General features: G+C 43.9%; 1 protein-coding gene across 25 annotated transcripts in view; it reads left to right on the forward strand.

The window, feature by feature from the left end:
• nfasca (neurofascin homolog (chicken) a) overlaps positions 1-23,983 on the forward strand; it is a 195,673-nt gene that overhangs the window by 36,761 nt on the left and 134,929 nt on the right. For 24 of the 25 annotated variants that reach the window (XR_009769281.1, XR_009769284.1, XR_009769285.1 and 21 more), the window contains exon 1: positions 23,359-23,592. The exons of the other annotated variant lie outside the window; for it this stretch is intronic. The gene's annotated coding sequence lies outside the window, so the exon portion shown is untranslated. Of the gene's footprint in view, positions 1-23,358; positions 23,593-23,983 lie in introns of those variants that run through there. 25 annotated transcript variants of the gene reach the window in all.

Consider the following 23,983-nt stretch of genomic DNA (forward strand, 5'->3'; position numbering starts at 1 on the left):
CATGATTTTTATGCAGGTTAATATTCCATCAGATTCATCCAAGTACTCCTCTGCGTGGTTGGCCAGTAAAGGCTTGAAAGACAAAAAACTGATGACATGGCCCCCTTCCTCATCTGACCTGTACCCAATTAAGAATAGGCTTTACGCGATCAGGATTTTTGGGGCCGATCAGCGAGTTTATGGTGCAATGTGTCTATTTAAATGACTTGTTCAAATTATATTTACAATCAAGAATGTATCTTTGGCGGCTGGTTAGAGCGTCTGCCTCACAGTTCTGAGGACCGGGGTTCAATCCCCGGCCCCGCCTGTGTGGAGTTTGCATGTGTGGAGTTTGCATGTTCTCCCCGTGCCTGCGTGGGTTTTCTCCGGGTACCTCCGGGTTCCTCCCACATCCCAAAAACATGCATGGTAGGTTAATTGATGACTCTAAATTGCCACGTAGGTGTGAATGTGAGTGCAAATGGTTGTTTGTTTGTATGTGCCCTGCGATTGGCTGGCAACCAGTTCAGGGTGTACCCTGCCTCCTGCCCGATGATAGCTGGGATTTGTTCCAGCACTCCCGCAACCCTTGTGAGGAGAAGCGGCTTAGAAAATGTTTGGATGGATGGATGGATGGATGAATGTATCTTTGTTCATCCAATTATGCCAGTGAGGCATAGTGACAGACATAACTAATGAATGGCTTTCTATTAGATGGCAGGAAGTACATACAGTCATTAATGTATGCACCTTTTGTGACAATTTTGTTTGTGGGTGTGCCGTGAGATTTTTCAATTGTAAAATATGTGCCTTGGCTCCATAAAGGTTGCTCTAGTCAGATCATGTATTCTAATCAGTCAGGTCAGACCAACATTACAACATGACAGAAATAATGGGTGCTAACTGACTGTAATTAAATGCATTTATTATAATTAAATTACTGCACACACACCAAAACTTTAGAGCATGGTTCGACAGAACACCTGCATGTTCGCTTATAAACATTAGTGTTAGCAATAGCTTGCTAGGCTACATAACGTTTATTTCCCTGCTTGCGAGCAGTACCATTTTGTTCTTATAAACACACGGCGCGATCCATTATTGTTGTCTTCGCTGACAGACATGGATGGAAGGCTGATCACTGTTATAGAAAAGAAGGGGGGCTATATTTGTCACTTTTTTAAATCTATTTTAACAGTTTCTATCAATTTTATTGGAATGTTTTGAGTAGTTTGTTTATAATTCTCACGTAAACAAACAAAAATTGCAAAATGAGGTAGGAAAATGTGTTTTTCATTTAGTTGCATAAAAATTCTGCACACCAATAATTGCCAAATAATTGTCCACATATTGATACGCACTTAAGAAAGCCTAAACCTCAGTTTTACTTGCTTAAACATTCTTCTTTGAGGTTTATTAACATTTGGGATTAACCTAAAGCATTACGGTTGGTGATGAATAAAAATTATCCTAAAAAATCAGGTAAATTTTTCTGTACACGGTTTATAATGCCATTACATCTTGTGATTTTGACGGAAATGTGGTAACAATTTTTTTTTTTTTTCAAATATTGTTCAAAAACACAAAACTCAAACTTTTCTTCAAGATTGGCACACATTTTCACACAAATATAACACTTGGGTAATAACGTGCATTTACTTGAGTAACTTTTTAGAAATGTACTTGTCAGAGTGAATTCAATGCAACATACATTTTAGTCACACTGGAGTACTTTTATTAAGAGAGAACACTCAAAGAATACTCTTACTTTGTTCTGTTGACCTACATAGCACTGACTACTTTCAATTGCATCGCTGCATTGTTGACTTGAACAAAGTTTGGGTTACAGTTCATATATTGCTTTAGCAACAACCCATAGCAAATGGTGTGTCCATCCATCCATCCATTTTCTGTACCGCTTATCCTCACGAGGGTCGCGGGCGTGCTGGAGCCTATCCCAGCTATCTTTGGGCGGGAGGCGGGGTACACCCTGAACTGGTCGCCAGCCAATCGCAGGGCACATATAAACAAACAACCAGTCACACTCACATTCACAGCTACGGAGTCTTCAATTAACCTACCATTCATGTTTTGGGGATGTGGGAGGAAACCGGAGCACCCGGAGAAAACCCACACAGGCAAGGGGAGAACATGCAAACTCCATACAGGCGGGGCCGGAATTTGAACCCCAGTCTTCAGAACTATGAGGCAGATGTGCTAACCAGTCGTCCACCATGCCGCCCAAATAGTGTGTCACGTTTCGAAATCGTATATGAATTGGATTGGACCCAAGAGCAGACTGAGGCGGAGGGAGTAGATTTAGAATGGTTTATTGCGGGTTGGCTCAGAGTAAGGATATCCAAGGCGAGGTTGACTGACAAGGAGCGAGCAGGAAGCAGAAACGTGAGCAGGTGGGGTAGCTTCGCGGCGTGGCTGGAACAATCAGTGAGACGGAGAAAGCACGGAAGGAACACTGGAGATGGAGAAGAACAAAATCGGGTGAGAACAGATGCGGGTCGTCAGATAGCTACAACCCCAATTCCAATGAAGTTGGGATGTTGTGTTAAACATAAAAACAAAATACAATGATTTGCAAATCATGTTCAACCTATATTTAATTGAATACACTACAAAGACAAGATATTTAATGTTCAAACTGATAAACTTTATTGTTTTTAGCAAATAATCATTAACTTAGAATTTTATGGCTGCAACACATTCCAAAAAAGCTGGGACAGGTGGCAAAAAAGACTGAGAAAGTTGAGGAATGCTCATCAAACACCTGTTTGGAAAATCCCACAGGTGAACAGGCTAACTGGGAACAGGTGGGTGCCATGATTGGGTATAAAAGGAGCTTCCCTCATTCGCAACCAAAGATGGGACAAGGTTCACCTCTTTGTGAACAAGTGCGTGAGAAAATAGTCAAACAGTTTAAGGACAATGTTCCTCAACGTACAATTGCAAGGAATTTAGGGATTTCATCATCTCAGTCCATAATATCATCAAAAGGTTCAGAGAATATGGAGAAATCACTGCATGTAAGCGGCAAGGCCGAAAACCAACATTGAATGCCAATCACCGTCGATCCCTCTGACGGCACTGCATCAAAAACCGACATCAATGTGTAAAGGATATCACCACATGGGCTCAGGAACACTTCAGAAAACCAATGTCAGTAAATACAGTTCGGCGCTACATCCATAAGTGCAACTTGAAACTCTACTTTGCAAAGCAAAAGCCATTTATCAACAACACCCACAAACGCTGCCGGCTTCTCAGGGCCCGAGCTCATCTAAGATGGACTGATGCAAAGTGGAAAAGTGTTCTGTGGTCCGAGTCCACATTTCAAATTGGTTTTGGAAATTGTGGACGTCGTGTCCTCCGGGCCAAAGAGCAAAAGAACCATCCAGACTGTTATGGACACAAAGTTCAAAAGCCAGCATATGTGATGGTATTGGGCTGTGTTAGTGCCAATAGCAAGGGTAACTTACACATCTGTGAAGGCACCATTAATGCTGAAAGGTACATACAGGTTTTGGAGAAATATATGCTGCCATCCAAGCAACGTATTTTTCATGGACGCCCCTGTTTATTTCAGCGAGACAATGCCAAACCACATTCTGCATGTGTTACAACAGCGTGGCTTTGTAGTAAAAGAGTGCGGATACTAGACTGGCCTGCCTGCAGTCCAGACCTGTCTCCCATTTGAAAATGTGTGGTGCATTATGAAGCGTAAAATACGACAATGGAGACCCCGGACTGTTGAACAGCTGAGGCTGTACATCAAGCAAGAATGGGAACGGATTCCACTTACTTACTTCAACAATTAGTGTCCTCAGTTCCCAAACGTTTATTGACTGTTGTTAAAAGAAAAGGTGATGTAACACAGTGGTAAACATGACCTTGTCCCAGCTTTTTTGGAACGTGTTGCAGCCATAAAATTCAATTTTAATGATTATTTGCTAAAACCAATAAAGTTTATCAGTTTAAACATTAAATATCTTGTTTGTAGTGTATTCAAGTAAATATCGATCGAAAATGATTTGAAAATCATTGTATTCTGTTTTTATCAATGTTTAACACAACGTCCCAACTTCATTGCAATTTCATACCACAAAACCTGGAAGTATAGACCCGGTGAGTCACCAACAAGCGTCAATACTCAGGCGAAGGCTGCTGGACTTGACAGGCTTTAAATACAGGCAGTAATGAGTGCTGCTCGAAGACAGGTGTGCAGCCCAGGTGATGCTGATTGCTGGATATGCGACACCGTAAAGGCAGGATGGTTATCAATGACATGGGGGTGGAGGGGGTAGGGTCGGAAGGCTAAGGGTACTGGTGGAGACCGTTTTAAGCAAGACATATGGAATGTTGGATGGATTTTGATGATGGCATTGATGAGTTAGGAAATGGACCAATGTAGCGAGGAGCGAGCTTACGGGATTCCGTTTGGGGTGGGAGGTCATGGGAGGAGAGCCAAACCATCTGATCCACCTCGCATTCCGGAGTAAGGGATCAATGAAAATCCGCCAGGCGCTTATTTTTCTCCGTAGACCGAGTTGGAGCAGCCTTGACGTCCTTCCACACAGATTGGACCCGTCGGAGATGCTTACTGCGGGAACGCCACTGTATGCTCCTGGTCCTTAAACAAAGGAAGTTGGAAACCATAACATACCATAAAGGGAGTCATACCTGTGGCATAGCCGGTGGGGGAGTTGTGAGCATATTCCACCCACGGGAGGAAGGTGCACCAGGAGGCAGGATGGCGAGCAGCGACGCAGCAAAGAGCGGATTCCAGGTTTTGATTTGCCTGCTCCGTCTGGCCCGTGGTTTGGGGGTGGTAGCTGGAAGACAAACTGGCTGCTGCACCCACCACCTTGCAAAACTCATTCCAGACCTGGGATGAGAACTGAGGACCCCGTTCCGATACAATGTCAACAGGGATACCATGAAGTCTGAACATTTGGAGGACAAGAAGGTTAGCAGTCTTAAATGCTGAGGGCATTGCGGAATCGGGTACACACAGTAGGAGGTCCGGTCTTGGGATCTGGGTGAGTCTTCTGAGCCTCTTTAACTACCTGTTCAATCTTCCAAGTTGCTGTTCCAACGAAGCAAGAGGAAGGAAGGATGGGTTCTGGTTCTGTTGGGCTGGAAGGGGGTGCATACATACGGGAGAAGGCATCAGGCTTGCCATTGCGGGAACCAGCGCGGAAGGAGAGGCAGAAATTGAAATGGCTGAGAAATTAGGGCCAACGATCATGCACGGGGATTAAGCCGCTTGGCGGAATGGAGATAAGACAGGTTCTTGTGGTCAGTCATTATAATAAAGGGTATAACGGTCCCCTCCAACCCGTGCATCCACTCCTCCAGGGCCCAGACGGTGGCTAGTAGCTCACGGTTCCCTACGTCATAATTCCGCTCTGGTGTAGACAGGCGACGGCAGAAAAAGGCACTGGTGAACAGTTCCTTGAGGCGTTTGAATGCTTGCGATGCAGAGGGGTCCAATGGAAAGGGGAGCTGGTGGTGGGGAGACTGGTGAGAGGTACGGCAACCTTGCTGTAGTCACGGATGAAACATCGATAGAAGTTGGCAAAACCAAGGAAATGTTGAAGCTCCTTGCGGGTGGAGGGAATGGACCAGTTGACGACTGCTGTTCTTTGGGGATGATGTATCCCAAGAAGTGAACGGAGGATGGGGGAGAGAGCGAAATCCTTGCTGAACAAGGGGGATAGGTCGTGATAATTGTCTGGGCCCGGGAGAGATTGGTAAGTGTTACTGGTGGCTGAGGAGTGGTGGTGGATGTGACAGCTGAAAGAAGACAGTGGGAATGACAGAAGTGACTCCAACCAGTGATAGACAGGTGGGTCCAATCAATGGCACGGTTGTGTTGTTTGAGCCAAGGGATGCCAATGACCAGTGGCGTTTCCAGGGAAGGGATGTCAAATAACTGAAAGGTTTCACGGTGATTGCCAGAAATGAGCAGGTTGAATGGTACAGTTTGGTGGGTGATGAGTCACCCGTCCAGGGTTGTAACCTTCTTAGGGAACGGGAGGGGCTTGAGACGAAGCTGGAGCTGACACGCCAAGCCCTCATGGTTAAAATTGTCATCAGCGCCGGAGTTAATGAAGGCTCTGACTGGTGATCTCTGGTCATGCGGGAGGGAGAGGTCTTGCGATCTTTTGGTTTGAGAGTGCAGGTGGCAATGAAGTGACCAGGCTGTCCACAATAGATGCATAGTCGCTGAGTGAGGCGGCGCTGTCATTCCTGGGGGTCTAACCGGGTCCTGCATAGTTCCATAGGTTCCTCTGGTCCAGTGGGGGATGAAGAGGAGGCGGCAGGGAGTTCAGTGTGCGGCGGAGTCGTTGGAGGCGCAACCCCCGTGGGTGGAGCGAAACTACCCGTCTTTGTTCCTCGCTCACAAGCTCTCTCTCGGAGGCGGTTGTCGAGTTTAAAAAAAAAATTCCCCTTAACGGTGCGTCGTCCCACCTGCATTCACTCGCGAGTATCCGGAAATCAATTAAGTAAGATGCCACGGAACTCGAACCTTGGGTGAGAGCTAGGAGGCGGTGAATGGCTTCCCTACCCTTCACGGGGTGATCGAAAACTTTCTTGAGTTCGGACAGGAGTCTAATAATGTGAGTACCGTGGAGTAGTTATGCCAAAGCGCAGTAGCCCAATTGCCAGCTCTTCCACGCAGGACGTGGATGATGTATGCGACTAGATCTGTCGGTAGGATATCTCAGCGGTTGTAGATCGAATACTACTGTGCAGTTTAGTAAAAATGTATTACATGAACTGAGGTCCCCCGAGTAAGGTTCAGGAGGAGGAAACGTGAAGCTCTTTGTTTCGGAGGCGGGGTTGGCTACGGGCTCGGGAGGAATACTCACAGGAGGATTACTGAGGTGACCCTGGGAGAACAGGAGGGATACTTGTTGTGTAAGGGCATTTCGTGAATCCATGATCTTGCGGAGGGCTTCGTCCTGTCGGCTAATATGAGCGCCCTGGTGGACGGGCGCTTCCTTCAACGCTTCTGTAGTTGCTGGTTCCATCATGGCCTGAGAATTCTGTCACATTTCGAAATTGTATATTAATTAGATTGGACCCAAGATCAGACTGATGTGGAAGGAGTATATTTAGAATGGTTTATTGCGCATTGGCTCAGGGTAAGGATATCTAAGGCGAGGTGGTTGACCGTCGGGACAAGGAGCGAGCAGGAAGCAGGAAAGTGAGAAGGTGGGGTAGCTTGGCGGCGTGGCTGGAGCAGTCAGCGAGACGGGGAATGCACGGAAGGAACACTGGAGACGGAGAAGAACACAATCGGGTGAGTACAGATGCAGGTTGTCGGATAGCTACTTTCATACCACAAAACCTGGAAGTACAAGAGTCGGCCGCTGAGTCACTAACAAGTGCCAATACTAAAGGCTGCTGGACTTGACAGGCTTTAAATGCAGGTAGTAATGAGTGCTGCTTGTAGACAGGTGTGCGGCCAAGGTGATGCTGATTGCTTGGGAGAGGGAGGGAGAGAGACAAAAGGCGCAAGGCTCCACCCAAGCAACAAAGGAGGAACTGCAGGGTATGGATCATGACATAGTGATTAAATGAAAAAGGTGACCACTATACAAAACACTAACTTTACTTAAGCTGCAACAAAATTATGCGCAACGAGTAAGTAAAACACACACACAATTACACTACGGGGAAAGACAAAGTACAACTATCATTAATGATAAAACATGCAATTAGCGGGGACTATTTACAATTGCCTGCGATTGGCTGGCAACCAGTTCAGGGTGTACCCCACCTGCCCGATGATAGCTGGGCTCCACCGCTCCCGCGACCCTTGTGAGGATAAGCGGCTCAGATCATGGATGGATTTACAATTGCTGCTGGGTATGGTGGGAAGTCAACGTCAGCAGCCAAATCTCATTTCTTTATTCGCAACTTCCTTGGTCTTCAGACCTCTGTTTACATGTTAGTGCTTCCCACAGGAGATCCCATTGAGGAGACGTGTAGAACGTTAGACAAAGACATATGTGTATGAAGAAAACAACAGTGGAGCGAGGAGGGACAAATGTTTGGAGAAATTAGATTTTCGCTTCTCAGTGTCATCATCTAATGGAGACGGCAAATAAAGATGATGTCATGTCAATGACGTGTCCATCCATCCATCCATTCTCAACACCGCTTAACCTGTTCAGGGTCGTGGGGTGCTGGAACCTATCTGAGCTGACTTCGGCCTAAAGCGGATTACACCCTGAACTGGTCGCTAGCCAGTCGCAGTGCACATATAGACATGGACAACCATTCGCACTCACATTCACACTGTCACTGAGTGGGAGCTGAACCCACCCTGCTCGCACCAAAGTCAGGCGAATGTACCACTCCACCATCAGTGACCGTCAATGATGTGTGGCACAAATCAGTCGTCTCAATTCAAACTCCTCCTGTGTACCTACAAGGCCATTTACAAAGTCGCCGCACCATATCTGTCTGAACTCGTCCACATCGCCATTCCAGCCCACAGCCTCAGATCCACCTCCTCCTCCATTCTCCTGTCTATACCCCTTGCTTTTCTCAGCACCATGGGGGGCACAGCTTTCAGCTGCTCGGCACTCTTTGCCTCCTAACCTTCACAATTCAAACTCTTTCACCACAAATCCAAACTTAAAACACACCTATTCAATATCTGTTCAATATCTCCTACTCACTCAAATTGCACTGCCCTGTATTTTTATCTACTGTATTTGATTTACTTGTTTTGTAGAATTTCATTTTTATTGTTACATAAATTATGCTCCCTATTTTGTATAATTTCATTTTTATTATTGTTATATTGATATACAGTGTCCTTGAGGACCTTGAAAGACTTCTTCTTTTCATTTCGGGTTGTCACATTCGGGGTCGGCTCAGCGTGTCATCCTTTTCCATGTAAGCCTACCTCCTGCATCCTCCTCTCTAACACCAACTGCTCTCATGTCTTCCCTCACTACATTTAACAATCTCTTTGGTCTTCCTCTAGCTCTCTTGCCTGGTAGCTCCATCCTCATCACCCTCTACCAATATACTCACTTTCTCTCCTGTGGATGTCTCTGAACCATCAGTCTGCTCTCTTTACCTTTGTCTCCAAAACATCTAACCTGGGCCGTGCGTCTGATGCGCTCATTTCTAATTTTATCTAACCTGGTCACTCCTAGAGCGAACCTCAAAATATTCATTTCCTGCCACCTCCAGCTCTGCTTTCTGTTTCTCTTCGGTGCCACTGTCTCTAATCCGTACATCATGGCTGGCCTCACCACTCTTATAAACTTTGCCCTTCATCCTAGCTGACACTTCTGTCACTATAACACGCCTGATACCTTCCGCCACCCCTTCCAACCTGCTTGGAATTGTTTCTTCACATCCTGACCACACTCACCATTGCGCTGGACTGTTGACCCCAAGTATTTAGAGTCATCCACCCTCGTTATCTCCTCTCCTTGTAACCTCACTCTTCCCCTCCACCCCTCTCATTCATACACATACAGACCCATCTATTCACCATCCATTTTCTGAGCCGCTTCTCCTCACTAGGGTCGTGGGCGTCCTGGAGCCTATCCCAGCTATCATCGGGCAGGAGGTGGGTACACCCTGAACAGGTTGCGAACCAGTCGCAGGGCACATACAAACAAACAACCATTCACACTCACATTCATACCTATGGGCAATTTAGAGTTGCCAGTTAACCTACCATGCATATTTTTGGGATGTGGGAGGAAACCGGAGTACTTGGAGAAAACCCATGCAGGCAAGGCCGGGATTTGAACCTCGGTCCTCAGAAATGTGAGGCAGATGTCCCAACCAGTCGCCCACTCTGCCGTCACACATTTCCATCTCTATCCTTAATCACCCTAACCTGCTACACAGCCTTCCCATCTCTATCCCTCTGTCTGGCCAACCTGCTTTTCTTTTTCTTCTTCTTTAGTGTCCAACCTGGCATACATGTCATCATATGCCTTTTGTTTGGCCTTTGCCACCTCTACCTTCACCCTACGTCGCATCTCCATGTATTCCTTTCTCCTCTCCTCAGTCCCCTCAATGTCCCAATTCTTCTTAGCTAACCTCTTTCCTTGTATGATTTCCTGTACTTTGAGGTTCCCCCACCAAGTCTCCTTCTCCATTTTCCTCCTAAAACATACACCAAGTTCTCTCCTGCTTGTTCCCTGACCACCTTGACTGCCGTGGTCCAGTCTTCTGGAAGCTCCTTCTGCCCACCAAGAGCCTGTCTCACCTCTTCCCGAAAAGCCCCACAACACTCTTCCTTTCTCAGCTTCCACCACATGGTTCGTTGCTCTGCCTTTGTCTTCTTAATCTTCCTCCCCACCACCAGTCTTCTTACACACCACCATCCTATGCTGTCAAGCCACAGTCTCCCCTACCACTACCTTACAGTCAGTAACGTACTTCAGATGACATCGTCTGCACAAGATGTAATCCACCTCCGTGCTTCTGCCTCTGCTCTAGTAGGTCACCCTATGTTCCTGCCTCTTCTGGAACAAAGTGTTCACGACAGACATTTCCATCCTTTTTGGAAAGTCTACCACCACCTGTCCCTCGAGGGCCTTGAAAGACACTTTCAAATAAAATGTTGTTATTGTTATTATCCTGCTTCGGTTTTCAGCCTCCCGTTGTCTCAATGTTAGATACAGAAAGTACCACGAAAGTGGATAGGGCAGACAAATTTGAATGAGGTGGCGCTGCAACGGAGGGCCAGCACTCGGCTCAATGTTTCTAAGGATCACCAAAGCGGCCATCAACTCAGGGGGCAGCTGGCTGAACATAAATCATCTTTAGAGCATAATTTACATTCAACTTCATTGTTGCCAAAGTATCGTCACACGGCTGACATGGCTTCTACTCAATCTGCCCGGAATGTATTTGTGAGGCTGATGAAGTAGTATCGGTATTATCGGTATTGTCAGTATTGGCGCATCTCTACGAGTATGTGTACAGACATACGGTATTGACACAGATACCGATACTGGTACTGGCAATGTCATCATAACAGTGACATTTTATTTCAATAAAAAAACGTGAGCCTTGGGTATATCTGCAGTACATCGGAAGCTGGCTAATTCCCAGGTCCACTTCAGCCTTCTATTCCACATCAGTACATTAGAGGTGGAAAATAGCTGACTTCAGCCAGATGCACACTGAGTGACACAACTGAACACCACTAAACAATACAGTTGCGCTGCGCAGCGACAGTCTGGAATTAGTGTGGCTGAATGATGTCGCAACAACAGGAACAGTTATGGCCAATCAAAATGCCAGCTTCTATCTTAGAACTTTTCCCACAAAAAATATTTGTATTCAAATTTATGAGTACTATGCAATATATAGCCTGCCACCGCCAACTCAGAACAATTATACGGTGTCTATTGTTTAAAATATTTAACCATATTTAGAACATCACATGCATTATGGAGAGTCTTGTTGCCGCATTCACAAAAGTTGCACAAATCTTGGTGTTTATGTGGTCAGTGATGCCAGCAGCAATCAATTATTTCTGGATGCAGCCTGGAGAAATTTGCAAAGGATGCATATTCACCAACCTGAAACCGAATGACGCAACTGAAAAATATCCCTTTCATGTCATGAAAATGTATGATGTCTTTGAACTGTCTCTTCTGTTTGCCCACCCTTTCCTCTTTGTATTCTCTACCAACGGAAAATATACAGTTGCTACAGGGGGCAGGGCAATCAATTTTTGTGTGTGTGGTTCAATAAAATAATATGGGGGCGCTTCATAATGTTGTTTCCCGATAAGGACGTCAGTTTCCCGCCGTACACCGCGCGTTGTGGTCGAACCTGATTTGACGGAACCATCTCAATAGAATGAGAGTTTGCGACTCACACTGGCACATTGAGCGATTTAATATATGGACGCCCTAAACAAAGAGCCTCTACAGGCTTTTAAGGTTGCACATTCAGTATATTGTACTTTATCATATTTATTAAACCATAAAATATATCAAGAATACATTGTATATTAAAAATAGTTTTAAGGGTGATACGGAAGTTCTGCATTCATGAAATGTGTTTGTCGTTTGCTGTGTCGTCCCATGTGTATGTGTTCACTGTGATGGGTTAAATGCAGAGAACATCGTGTACATGCATGCATGTTCATGACAATAAAAGGTTATTCTTCTTCGGACTAGTACCAGATTAAATGGAGCCGACAAGCCATCTCTGTCTGTTTTTGTGAGACTGATTTTGGGCATGGCCAGATATCCAGCATCAGTGTAGCCATAGCAACAGTATCTCAATAACAGGTGTGTCTCTTGTTTATTGTGAGGCTCTGTCTCTGGAACAGCTGCTCCCTCACATGGCCTGCTTCACTCTTTTTCTCTCCCTGTCCCTGTTCCTCTGCTTATATGATGGTAGTCACACGTGACATGTTACACGAGCCTAGCACAAACCACAAAAAACGGTCATTGAGCACGTGTCACATTCTGTTTGGAGTTGTGTTCAGATGTCGTTTCAAAGGCTAGCTGGTTTATCTAGTTTAATTAGTTCACCATAATGCATCCTAAATCCCAGAGGTGACAAAACCACTCACACGCTGTACTTAAGTAGAATTACAAATACAACCCCAATTCCAATGAAGTTGGGACGTTGTGTTAAACTATAAATAAAAACAGAATACAATGATTTGCAAATCATGTTCAACCTATATTTAATTGAATACACTACAAAGACATATTTAATTTAATGTTCAAACTGATAAACTTTATTGTTTTTAGCAAATAATTATTAACTTTGAATTTTATGGCTGCAACACATTCCAAAAAAGCTGGGACAGGTGGCAAAAAAGACAGAAAAGACCATTGCAGGCAGGCCAGTCTAGTACCCGCACTCTTTTACTACAAAGCCACACTGTTGTAACACGTGCAGAATGTGTTTTGGCATTGTCTTGCTGAAACAAGCAGGGGCATCCATGAAAAAGATGTTGCTTGGATGGCAGCAAATGTTTCTCCATAACCTGGATGTACCTTTCAGCCTTAATGGTGCCTTCACAGATGTGTAAGTTACCCATGCCATTGGCACTAACACAGCCCCATACCATCATAGATGCTGGCTTTTGAAATTTGCGTCCATAACAGTCCGAATGGTTCTTTTCCTCTTTGGCACGGAGGACACGACGTCCACAATTTCCCAAAACTATTTGAAATGTGGACTCACAGAACACTTTGCCCCTTTTCATCAGTCCATCTTAGATGAGCTTGGGTCCAGAGAGGACGGCGGCGTGTTGTTGATAAATGGCTTTTGCTTTGCAAAGTAGAGTTTCTTGTTGCACTGTATTTACTGACATTGGTTTTCTGAAGTGTTCCTGGTGATATTCTTTACACATTGATGTCGGTTTTTGATGCAGTGCTGCCTGAGGGATCGAAGGTCACGGGCATTCAATGTTGGTTTTCCGGCATTGCCGCTTACGTGCAGTGATTTCTCCAGATTCTCTGAACCTTTTGATGATATTATGGACCGTAGATGATGAAATCCCTAAGTTCAAATTGTGCGTAATTTCGAAGAAAACGATGAGTTGGAAGCGGCGCCTGTGTCACTTCCGGGTTATCATAATTTTCAATTACAGCGTTATAAATCAAGATATTTGATAAATACGAGGGGCACCACTTCATATTTTTACAAGTTTAACTTGAGGCGAAATGACGACAAACCTTTATAATCAGTCTCTTATCGGAAGGTGGCTACATTTTAGGAACTTTGAGTTCTAGACTTTCTAGAGGTTTCGTTCCGAATCCACACACATAATCAATGCAAGCGGTGAATTTTATAGAAAATGTAATAATGAAAAGGGGTTTCTACAGGATAAAACACAGACAAACACAAAACAAACAAGGCATTTACGAACATTGGCAAAGGAAGGGATTGTGACGTGAGATGAGCAGAATGGGCGTGCAGTGAATGCATATAGCTGAGGACTCCTGGTCTCATTAATATAAACCCAAATATGCACTAATCCATACTGTCAAAGAAGTCAAAGAAGAAGAAGAGCTGGAACGCGGGTTCTTCAGCAGAAAGAGAAGAGGAAAGCACAGAGCCTAGAACTGAATGTGGGGACTTTGAATGTTGGGACTATGACAGGAAAATCTCGGGAGTTGGTTGACATGATGATAAGGAAAAAAGGTTGATATATTGTGTGTCCAGTAGACCAGGTGGAAAGGCAGTAAGGCTAGAAGTTTAGGGGCAGGGTTTCAATTATTTTACCATGGTGTAGATGGGAAGAGAAATGGAGTTGGGGTTATTTTAAAAGAAGAGTTGGCTAACAATGTCTTGGAGGTGAAAAGAGTATCAGATCAAGTGATGAGGCTGAAACTTGAAATTGAGGGTTTTGTGTGTAATGTGATTAGTGGCTATGCCCCACAGGTAGGATGTGACCGAGAGGTGAAAGAGAAATTCTGGAAGGAGCTTGACGAAGTAGTTCTGAGCATCCCAGACAGAGAGAAAGTCGTAATTGGCTGCAGATTGTAATGGACATGTTGGTGAAGGTAATAGGGGTGATGAAGAAGTGATGTGTAAGTACGGTATCCAGGAAAGGAACTTGGAGGGACAGATGGTGGTAGACTTTGCAACAAGGATGCAAATGGCTGTAGTGAACACTTTTTTCCAGAAGAGGCACGAACATAGGTTGACCTACAAGAGCGGAGGTAGAAGCACGCAAGTGGATTACATCTTGTGCAGACGATGTAATCTGAAGGAGGTTACCAACTGTAAGGTAGTGGTAGGGGAGAGTGTGGCTAGCATGGTGGTGTGTAAGATGACTCTGGTGGTGGGGAGGAAGATTAGGAAGACAAAGGCAGAGAAGAGAACCATGTGGTGGAAGCTGAGACAGGACGAGTGTTGTGCAGATTTTCGGAAAGAGGTGAGACAGGCGCTCAGTGGACGGGAGGAGCTTCCAGAAGACTGGACCACTGCAGCCAAGGTGATCAGAGAGGCAGGCAGGAGAGTACTTGGTGTATCTTCTGGTAGGAAAGGAGAGAAGGAGACGAGGTGGTGGAACCTCACAGTACAGGAAATCATACAAGGAAAAAGGTTAGCTAAGAAGAAGTGGGACACTGAGAGGACCAAGGAGAGGCGAAAGGAATACATTGAGATGCGACACAGGGCAAAGGTAGAGGTGGCAAAGGCCAAACAAGAGGCATATGATGACATGTATGGTAGGTTGGAGACTAAAGAAGCAGAAAAGGATCTATACAGGCTGGTCAGACAGAGGGCTAGAGATGGGAAGGATGTGCAGCAGGTTAGGGTGATGAAGGATAGAGATGGAAATATGTTGACTGGTGCCAGCAGTGTGCTAGCTAGATGGAAAGAATACTTTGAGGAGTTGATGAATGAGGAAAATGAGAGAGAAGGGAGAGTAGAAGAGGCAAGTGTGGTGGACCAGGAAGTGGCAATGATTAGTAAGGGGGAAGTTAGAAAGGCATTAAAGAGGATGAAAAATGGAAAGGCAGTTGGTCCTGATGACATTCCTGTGGAGGTATGGAAGCATCTAGGAGAGGTGGCTGTGGAGTTTTTGACCAGCTTGTTCAATTGAATTCTAGTACGTGAGAAGATGCCTGAGGAATGGAGGAAAAGTGTACTGGTGCCCATTTTTAAGAACAAAGGTGATGTGCAGAGCTGTGGGAAATATAGAGGACTAAAGTTGATGAGCCACACAATGAAGTTATGGGAAAGAGTAGTGGACGCTAGACTCAGGACAGAAGTGAGTATTTGCCAGCAACAGTATGTTTTCATGCCTAGAAAGAGTACCACAGATGCATTATTTGCCTTGAGGATGTTGATGGAAAAGTACAGAGAAGGTCAGAAGGAGCTACATTGTGTCTTTGTAGATCTAGAGAAAGCCTATCACAGAGTACCCAGAGAGGAACTGTGGTACTGCATGCAGAGATCTGAACTGGCAGAGAAGTATGTTAGAATAATACAGGACATGTACGAGTGCAGCAGAACAGTGGTGAGGTGTGCTGTAGGTGTGATAGACAAATTTAAGGTGGAGGTGGGACTGCATCAGGGAACAGCCCTGAGCCCCCTTCCTTTTTGCAGTGGTGATGGATAGGCTGACAGATGAGGTTAGACTGGAATCCCCGTCGGACCATGATGTTTGCAGATTACATTTTGATCTACAGTGAAAGCAGGGAGCAGCTGGAGGAACAGTTAGAAAGATGGAGGCATGCACTGGAAAGAGGAATGAAGATTAGCTGAAGTAAAACAGAATATATGTGCATGAATGAGACGGGGTGGTGGGGGAAGAGTGAGGCTACAGGGAGAAGAGATAGGAAGGGTGGAGGACTTTAAATACTTGGGGTCAACCGTCCAGCGCAATGGTGAGTGTGGTCAGGAAGTGAAGAAATGGGTACAAGCAGGTTGGAACGGGTGGAGGAAGGTGTCAGATGTGTTATGTGACAGAAGAGTCTCTGCTAGAATGAAGGGCAAAGTTTATAAAACAGTGGTGAGGCCAGCCATGATGTACGGATTAGACACTGGCACTGAAGAGACAACAGGAAGCAGAGCTGGAGGTGGCGGAAATGAAGATGTTGAGGTTCGCTCTCGGAGTGACCAGGTTGGATAAAATTAGAAATTAGCTCATCAGAGGAACAGCCAACGTTGGATGTTTTAGAGACAAAGTTAGAGAGAGCAGACTTCGATTGTTTGGACACGTCCACAGGAGAAATAGTGAGTATATTGGTAGAAAGATGATGAGGATGGAGCTGCCAGGCAAGAGAGCTAGAGGAAGACCAAAGAGAAGGTTGATGGATGTCGTGAGGGAAGACATGATGGCAGTTGGTGTTCGAGAGGAGGATGCAGGAGATAGGCTTACATGGAAAAGGATGACGCGCTTTCGGCTTGTCCCTAACGGGACAAGCCGAAAGGAAAAGAAGAAGAAGAAGATGCACTAATCCGTACTTTTAGTAGACCACAATGTTGGACTTACGTGTCTGGAACGTGTTTGAAGCTGGCGAGTCATGCTCCCGAGTGTTCGACCAGCCTGGTCCGCACCGTGAGCAGCTGGATTCGACGGAAGGGAGAGAGGAAAAACAGGAGGCCGACGAGTTCTCAGGCAGGACGTCTCTCGGGTGATGTTCGGAGCGGGCGCGTTGCGGCCGCCTCCGTTCCCTCAGACTGAGTTCGGGCCCCCAAGCAGGGTGGGTCGGAGCGCTTGCAGGAAGTGGCAGCCGGGGATCGTCCGATGTGTCCTTGTCACCTCGGGTGAGGTGGGCGTCCTGCCTGGCGCGGTCGTCGGCGAGTTGGTCAGAGTGACTGAAAACACTTGTGCACCAAGACTCCAAAACTTTATCAACTTCTCCCTGCTCCGACCCGCTTTTTATGGCCAGAGCAAACAGGGGGGGTTTACCCCACCCCCCCGCCCCCCTCCTTGTCTACCACCTTCGCGAACACCGAGGGACTGGACTGCCTTTTGGTGTCATTTTTCCATTCTAGGATTATTTTGTGGTTTAAAACCAGTGAAATAAAATATTAAATGTTGGATTTAAGATAACGAGAGCATTTTCCCACCCTGCGTTGTTCCACGCTCATTCTCTTTCATACCTGTAATGAATGTTTCAAATGTTATGTGGTGTGGAGAACATTACTATTTTCATGTGACATTTGTGGCCTGGGGTGAGACATTCCATCTGGTTCAGTTAACAACAGATTTGACATTAGACATTAAAGTTTGCAGCAATACAGTCACTAGTGGCTTGTAAAGTTCTTAAAATACTGACTCCCAGTCGAGTCACTGACTGTCTTATGAACCCCTGTCTGTAGTGTCGTTCCGTCGCCCGTGGGTGTCGCTGTTGCCTGTTCCAACTCCCAAGTAGCAGCTCTCAGCAGGGTGGAGGCGTCGCTGCTGGTCAAATCCTTCGACTTGGCGGGGAGTTAATTAACTTAGCGTTCGGGGGCGAACCCAGCATCCGTCGGTCTCCCCTTTGAAGTCTCAGGCAGACGTGATTCACTTAGCGTCAGCGTGGCAAAGCAAATGTCTGTGTCTTGTTGAAGATAGTTTATTGTGTTAATCCGTTTAGAGTCTGCATGTGACTCTGGAGTTACAATCTACCTCGGCAGGGAGCGGGGGTAGTGTGAGGCTGGGATGCCGGGTGGCATCTTTTGCGTGGCATGTCCGCTACAGTACGTTGCAGAACATTGTCCTTAAACTGTTCGCCTATTTCCTCACACACTTGTTCACAAAGAGGTGAACCTCGCACCATCTTTGCATGTGAATGACTGAGCAATTGAGGGAAGCTCCTTTTATACCCAATCATGGCACCCACCTGTTCCCAATTAGCCTGTTCACCTGTGGGATGTTCCAAACATGTGTTTGATGAGCATTCCTCTTTTTTGCCGCCTGTCCCAGCTTTTTTGGAACATGTTGCAGCCATAAAATTTTAAGTTAATGATTATTTGCTAAAAACTATAAAGTTTATCAGTTTGAACATTAAATATATTGTCTTTGCAGTGTATTCAATTAAATATAGATTGAACATGAGTTGCAAATCATTGTATTCTGTTTTTATTTAAGTTTAACACAACGTCCCAACTTCATTGCAATTGTGGTTGCACTTGTGTAAAAAAATAAAATAAATAAATAAATACTCTGGTAAAAGTAGAATTACTGATTAAGTTAAAAAAAAAGGTAGACACTTCCATGCTGAAACAACATATACTCTTAAAGTCCTACTTTCAAAAGGTTATTGATGAATTAAAATTTTAGGTATTCATAAAATAAAGGCAATTCTTATTGACAGTGCAAATGGTGGTGGCCCATTGAAGTACGCTTCTTGCATAACGGTAAAAACAACAGGGAATAATGGTAAAGACATAAACAGGGGCTGCCAATAAGTAAAATACTCAATTACTGTATTGTTATCATAGTGCTAACACAGTTACTTGAGTGTATTGCAACCATGTTTCAGCTCAGTGAAATGTCTCTGTGTGTTATTTGAGAAAAGACAGGGGACTGTTGCTGCACAATAGTACAGTAGTGTGTTCCGTCTCTGTGTTGTTTATCTTAATCTACAATTCACAATCCTCCTTCACATGAACAAAGCCTAATTGACAGTAGCCCACACACATGCATAGAATGGGTCAAACACACACACGTACTCACTTCTGCACGCATGCACGTACTGTATACACACACCCAACACACACACGAACATGACGCACGCACGCACGCACGCACACGATTTCTTATGTTTACTAGACTTGTTTATGTGATTTTAATGATGGGAATGAATTTGAATTCACCCATCCATCCACACAAAACACTGAGTATGTACAGTATTTGTGTCTATAGTTTCGTTATATATGATCAGTGCATTGTTTCAGTTAGCGGACTCATCCACAAAGCCCACACATACAATGCATTTATAGAACAAGTAGCGCACTCAAATTAAAATTTGTCAAAGGCTTGTGACTAATGAATACTTTCATATTTGTAGAAATCGTGGGTCCTAAATGAGTCATAAATGTGTGTGTTTGTGTCTGGCCAATGCCCTGGTTCGACTCTGACCCAACACTCGGTTCAATAACCACCGGAAACGGTTGCTGTGTGTGTGTGTGTATGGGTGTGTATGTGTGCGTGCGTGTGTGTGTAAGGGTCATTGCAGAGTTAATTAATGCAAGAAACCCCTGGGCATAAATCGCTTACGTTGTCCTAATTTCTTCTATCCCTCCTCACATTTTCCTTTCCTCCCCCATTTTGTTTCATTATTTTTCAGTCCAGGTTTCCCTTGACTAATAGTATATTTTTTTCCATTTGTTTGTTCAAGTTAGGATGAGGAGCACACTTTTTTTTTTTGTGATAAATAAAACTAATGATAATACTTGTTATGGTAAGAATTAGGCTCTGGCCTTAATAAAATAGTTTATGAAGCAAAACAATAAATGACACTTCCACTATATTGCCAAGAGTATTCGCTCACTTGCCTTGAGTCACATATGATTTTAAGTGATATCCCATTCTAAATCCATATGGTTTAATATGATGTTGGTCTACCCCTTTTCGGCTATACCAGCTTCAACTCTTGTGGGAAGGCGTTCACCAAGGTTTAGAATTTAGTTTATAGGAATTTTTGCACCATTCTTCCAGGAGCATATTTGTGAGGTCACACACTGAAGGTGGACCGATGTCATATTATGGATTAAGAATGGGTTGTCACTTTAATTCATATCTGAGTCTAGGCAGGTGAGCCTTTTTTGATACTTTTGGAAATTTAGTCTATATACTGTACAGTATAGCACTTTTGAAGACACGATATTCTTTTGAAAAGTTATACTTCTGGCGTGAAGTTATCAGTTTCCTTTCATATGGAGCCTTAAGTTATCTTTATTAAAGGTTGTTGTTCTCTTTCCTGTTTACAAAATGCCAGTAATAAGGCAGTAATGATAATTCATACAGCTGTTATCTATGGGCTTTTATCGTAAAAGCAATGATGCTTGTATCATATAAATTCTAAATCATAAATCTAGATTGTTCTTTAACCTGCATGTCATATTAATTGCATTTTGTCATAATAAATGTCAGGAAGTTTTTGTGAATGTGCGCGAGTGTTTATGTGTGTGAGGAAGCTCAAGTGCATATGTCTGTAAGTGTCTATTTCGGGTTTATTGTGTGCCGAGATGAACAGAGGTCAACTGTTGCAGTCCATCTGGACACGAGTTGATGTCCTTGCTTTGTCTGCTTGTTGTATGTGTGTGTGTGCGTGCGTGCGTGCGTGTGTGTGTGTGTGTGTGTGTGTGTGTGTGTGTCTTGGCGCTCATGTTAAGGAAAACCAGAAAGGAGATGAGGACTTCCTTTTGTTGCCAGGGAATATGATATACAGTATTGAAATGCAAGGGTCATTTGCATGTCACAGCTCAGGGCATGTTGGGGGGGTGGGGCTGTGACTTGACAGAGGCTGCAAATATTGGCTGAGGACAGGAAGGCACAGCAGAAAACATGAGTGAAAAAGACATTTAAAAACCGTCTCTGCACTGTAAAAATGCAAAATCTTACCTCGTGAATATATCCTATATTTAGTGAAAACATCTTACTGTAGTTATTCTTAGACAGTATAGACTTGTTTTTCGAAATTCTCAGCAAGAACAACACGATCTTATTTTTCTTATTTTAAGAATCCTATCAAGTCAATTTATACTAGCTCGATTGACAGATATTTTAACTTAGTTTAGGGACAGAGTGCCTTGTTTTTAATATATTTGCACTTGTTTTGAGAAGGTAAGTTTTTTCCAGTATGGCCTGAAAGCCTATGTGCTTGCTTTTTCTCGGTGTCATCGTCACTCCATTGAGTTAGAATGTGTAAAAATGTGACATTTATATATGATAATGTACACTTTGATCAAAGAACTACTGTATCTGTTCCTATTTTAGTCTAAAATTTGCAATTAGTATATGATTTTTTTTTTATTACAATGAATATGGAGCCACAACTGCCATCTTCCCAATCCATCCATCCATTTTCTGAACCACTTCTCCTCACTAGGGTCCCAAAAACATGGATGGTAGGTTAATTGAAAACTCTAAAGTGCTCGTAAGTGTGAATGTGAGTGCCAATGGTTGTTTGTTTATATGTGCCCTGCGCAAACAAATATGTAATTTAAATCTCAATCTAAAGACTACTAATATTTGTCCTTGCCCAAAAAAAATAATTAAGTAAATGAATAATTAAGTATATTAAATCATGTCTGACTTGCTTGATTATTTGAAAAAATGTCAGTCCCACTGGCCGTCCTGCTTTTTATCTGGAAAATGTTACATTTTGCTCTTTTGTGTTTACCCAATGTTTAGCTCACACATGCACACACGAATATGGGTGCACACTAATTTACCGTGATTTACCGTGACTGACCTTCCTTCCAGCCATGTCGCATCCATGAGAAATCTCAGATTGCCTCCAGCTGGGGGAAGCTTTCTAGCCTGTACTACATACGTGGGCAGCTCTGTGTTTCTATTTACGTGTATGCGTGCGTGTGTGTGTGTGTGTGAGAACGAAATAGAGTTTTCTGTATGCATGCTCGCCTACCTTCATGCATGATCAGCCCTGTCTTCTCGGTGACCTGTGCTTTTTGCGTGTGAATGTGTTAATGCATGGCTGCCGTGTGTTGGAGCTTTTGGTTAAATCTTCATGTGTTAACAGTGTGACAGGAATTCATGGATAGCCACACATACTGGAAGCGGTTCAGCCAAGAGAAACACTGTGAAGTGAAGACAATAGATTATTGGGATTACAGTAATGTGTTTTCATGAAACAAATATTCGAATTTACAAACCCCATTGTCCCAATTAAGTTGGGACATTGTGTAAAACGTAAATAAGAACAGATGACAATAATTTGCAAAGTATTGCAAATCATTATATTCTGGTTTTATTTACAGAGGCATCTCATATTTATTTTATATTGAGTTTCATAGTAAACAACTGGGAATGGCATTAAACAAGAATTATTGACTAGCAGCAAAACCGCTGCTTGTTGTGAAGTGAGCTGAGTTGAGTTGAGTTCACTGCCACCATCTCAAATTTGTGCTCACTCGTCAAAGCAAAAGAGCTTCCGAACAACAGGTCGTATCTTGAAAAACTAGAAACTGAAAAACAAAAGCTGGTCGAGTCTTTGTTGACGAAATGCATGGGTGGAGTTGGTGCGAGGGCGATCAATCATTACCAACAGCCTCACAAAATATCCACACTCTCTCCTTATTGTCGCCCGTTTGTCCTCTTCTTTGTGGCCATCTGCTTCTTCCTCGACAATCATGCCATGTTTTTGCGGTTCCATTAAAAATAATAATAATAATAATACGATACAATATATTGTATGTGAAGCCTCAAAACATGATACGGGGTTGCAGTTTTTCTGTTACAGTCTGTCACTAGCTGTTTAATTGCCTGATGTGCGGTGGGGAGTCACCAATTGCCGTGATGTCATTACTGGTATGAAATGTGAAATAACAAGTGACTAATGTGAAGAAGCACTGGGAAAATAAAGTCAAGAGAAGGCAGTTTGGATTGCAAGTGATTGAAGACTGTAATGTTCGAAAACATCTATCTATAGATCGATCGATCTCTCTCTTTCTTTTTCTCTCTCTCTCTCTCTCTCTCTCTGTACCTACCTACCTATCTAATGCTGTATTATGTACACTATGTGTTGCTCCTGACCAACATTCTTACTTTTATTCATGATTTCATGTTTAGAATGTTTTTAATGTTTTATTAATCATATTTTCCTCTTTACAAACAGTCTGTCTGTCGTGTGTGTGTCTGAGGCTCATTAATAATTCATGAAGTGGGAGGGGTTAATCTGAGGGGGCGGTGACAGATGGAGAACAGTGTGAGAGGGAGAGCAGAGATCGCATACAGCCCGAGAGGCACTGAGATCTGAGAGCGCTAGAGAAACACAGACAGAAAGATTAAGAAAAAAAAGAGGATGAATGAAAAAGATGAATAGCAAATAGCAACAACGACATTTTCACATCCTGTCACCTGTGGTGTTTTTTTGGGGGGGATTGATACAGATGGAGACACAGAACTTGTATGACAACCTGGATTTAAGAGTTACATTGTGACAGGTAGGGATGTGTAGCTCCACATGCATTTGTGTGTGTGTGTGTGTGTGTGTGTAACATGTGTGTCTTGTGTTTTTCTCCTGACGTGATTCTTGCGTAAGTCAATATTTAACTGAAACTGTCACTTCGTTTTACTGGTTATGCAATTAATGTACAGTACATGTTTGTGGATTATTAAATGCTTGAAAGGTTTGTTTGTTTGTTTTTGAGGCACTTTCAATGAGGGTAAATGCCACATGGTTTCATTTGTCAGGAATGACTTTCTTTGCCAATGCACTCACACAACCATGCACACTTGCACACTCACAGACTAATTGGCCAGCCAGAAATTACTGGAAAATTATGTTGCTTACAGTATGTTTTGGGTGCATGCTGTTGCATTGGCTACGGCATC

The sequence above is a fragment of the Phycodurus eques genome, chromosome 10 (genome assembly GCF_024500275.1).
Source record: "Phycodurus eques isolate BA_2022a chromosome 10, UOR_Pequ_1.1, whole genome shotgun sequence".
NCBI lineage: Eukaryota > Metazoa > Chordata > Actinopteri > Syngnathiformes > Syngnathidae > Phycodurus > Phycodurus eques.